Source organism: Castanea sativa, chromosome 11, assembly GCF_040712315.1.
Source record: "Castanea sativa cultivar Marrone di Chiusa Pesio chromosome 11, ASM4071231v1".
NCBI classification, from domain to species: Eukaryota; Viridiplantae; Streptophyta; class Magnoliopsida; order Fagales; family Fagaceae; genus Castanea; species Castanea sativa.
The window spans coordinates 59791790-59794822 of record NC_134023.1 but is presented as its reverse complement, the minus strand read 5'-3'; positions in this window follow the sequence as shown (position 1 = coordinate 59794822).

The following is a 3033-nucleotide window of genomic DNA, read 5'->3' as shown; positions in this document are numbered from 1 at the left end:
ATTTAGGAATACTATTGCTTTCGGTGGAAACAGCTTTCACCTTCAGTAAAAGCAATTTACTCTCCCGTAATTTCAGCAATCATCAGGACGCATTGAATGCTCCCTCAAGCCTATTTAAGGAAGCGGAGTTAGGTCTTGCACGCAGGGTCCAATTCTAGACATTTCAGAATACCTCAGAGGTCCAATTTTAGGAGAAGCTTCAGCAGACTCCAAAATTCCTCCCTCTTCCAAGCCAAGAGTTCAGCTTTGCCTCCTCTTTACAACCCATTAGCATTGTAAATAGATGGCACTATTTAATATCCTGTAATGTGATGGCCTGAGCTGGCACTTATGTTTATTTTCGGCACATGGCCCCGCGGCCTTAGCACTGTAACTTACCCCCTTATGGTGGGGAGCCAAGTTTGGCCCGGTTGGGGTGTAAGTTACCTTGTTTATCATATAATCAAGTTGGTCGGGCACTGCCGCCATAGTTATCCAGATTATTTTTGATCATTATAATTATTTTGAATTATTTTCATGGATATATCTCCCATACCCCAGTATTTTGTTTTACATCTCTCTCTTTGATAACTCTTAGGATTCCCTTTTATTTATTTTCTTCATTCTATATTATTTCATCATTTTCTATTACATCTACTGCAAAATGGTAGTCCGAGCCTAACCCTCTAGTCACTTTATTGATTATCTGATTATTTGTTACAATTAACCTTTGCTCCCTTGTTATCTCTATTCTACATATTGCTGTGTTTAGCCCTAAAGATTGTTGCAGGTTTATATACCCGTGAGATTTGTTAAGAAATTCTGTGGTGTTCTCTCTGCTTTAAAGAGGCCCCGGAAAATTCTTCCTAGGTTTGGTTTGGTTGAACGGGTTGAAGCCAAGAAGAAGGCGTGTTAGGGTGGTCCCAGCTTTTGGAGGGAGAGTCAACGGAAGGGAGTTCACGGTGAGGTGTCTGTCCCGTAGTTGTATACTTTTGCTTCTTATATAAAGGTTAGATCCAAAGTTTGAGGATAAAAGATAACTAGGTTGTAATTGTTGATTTAAACTTGTAACCTCAAAATCATGAATAAGTTGTTTAGAGAGTTTTTCTTCCACCGTGCAGTAGATGTTCTAAAACCAACGTAATTTCCTGATATCCCCGCAGACGTCAGAGCAATTAATTTGGAGACTTATGAGCTATCTGATTTAGATCTAGACATAGGAGATTGGAATATCCCAAAGGTTTCTACCAGCCAATTCTATAAGTCTTCATGGTCTTTGAAAACGGCTTTCGGAACGGACTACCATGTCAAGACCATAGAACAGATCTATGAAAATGGCAGAAGAAGTACGAAACGTGCTGCCTGTTTTCTGCACATCGCCTATTCCGGAGTCATAAAGACAAAGGACATAACTTCCTCTCACATAGGATTAGTCCAAATAGGAGTGAAACCAGCCACAGAAGAGGTTTGAACGGCTCGATAGCATCATGGCCCTTAGAGATGCTCGTCACGGTACAAGGTGTTGATGGCGGCCTTCATAGAAAAAGTTCATCAAAGCCAGTCTTAGTAACGGACCCATTGCATTTTCACTGTTCCCAATTTTAGCATCTTTCTAAGATGACAAGTCAAGTTATCAAAGCATCGCAGCTGGATATCAAGACCCAATGAAACACTTATAACAAGGGGAACTAGTCAGATCGCCTTGATATATAGAGTTTACTACAAGTGCATGAGAACGAACATGAATGTCGGAGCACTTGATAGGAGGCAAAGGGTGAGACATAGCCAATTAGGAGCAGTGACCCTAACACACAAAGTTAAGGTTCCAGTAACCCTCAAATGGTCTGAAATTACTTTTTCCAGGCCCAGATGGATGTTGGGAGATGAAAATAGTGCTCTTCCAGATCCAAAACCCGGCACGAATCAGGATCTAGATTTTGTCCAACGACTCACCGATGGCACGGTTAGGTTAAGTTTCGACGAATCTAAGGCTGCACACTCCTACTACAACTATGAGTGTAGGCGACCTTTGGACACGTGCGGTTTTAAATCTCCCAAATCGATCTCCAGCAGCCCCGTGGGCGGTCACCTATCTACCTTCAAGATGAGATACGCAACAAGTGTAGCTTCGACCGGACCTTTTAGGATCACCTTTTCCTAGGTCAGAAAAGATTTAGGTGTTCGGCTTAAGGGAATGAGAAGACCGATTCCGGACTCGCGCGCCTTGCTACGCGGCCAAACGGGATTTGAATCTGCAATGAGAGATGGCGATCATGAACAATCCCCCCATACCCATCCGGAACTAATCTGGAACGAGCCTGGCGGATCGGCAAGAGGAAGGTGTCTCGAATATCTTAGTGTTAGACGAGAATTCGTTCCTGACCTAGAAGAATTAGGAAAGGAGTTTAGTAAGAGGAGGACAGGACTAAAAGAAAAAGCCTACAAAGCCAACTATATACCAAAGATCAAAAGGAAAAAGTATTTGATTCATGGACGGCATTCATGAGGGAAATCTACCGTAATGTCCCCTTTTTCATTTACTTCGAAAGGTATTTTGGCCAGGCAAACGGCGTTGTGTTCTCACAGAACATGGATGCAGGTTGAACCCAACCCAATTAAAAATACGGTTGGCGTTCCAATCCCTAAGCAGCCTCTTGTTCAAGTCTCACTGCAACCAACTTCATTACCCTCAGGACAAATAGGGCCTTAGAAATCGTTGCCAAACAACTTGAAACAGTGGCAGAAGAAACCAGCCGTTCCTTTACCAAAATGTACAAGTTGACTTAAGGTGTTAAAAACACGTAGACCTCTCATACATTCCTTACCTTCTTGGAACGAGAAGATGAAATGCACAAAGCGAAATGGAGAGCGCCTAAGGTTAAAAAGCCTTGAAAGGGCAGGCTGAGAAGTTCATGGACCCATTTCCAAAGTTTATAAGGAAACAAAGGAGGAATAAGCCTTGGAAAATGCCATAGTTGTGGCAAGCGCGACCATTTCAAAAGAGATTGTAGCTCCAGAACCTTTCGCCTAAGATCAGGTGACCCCGTTGCCAGA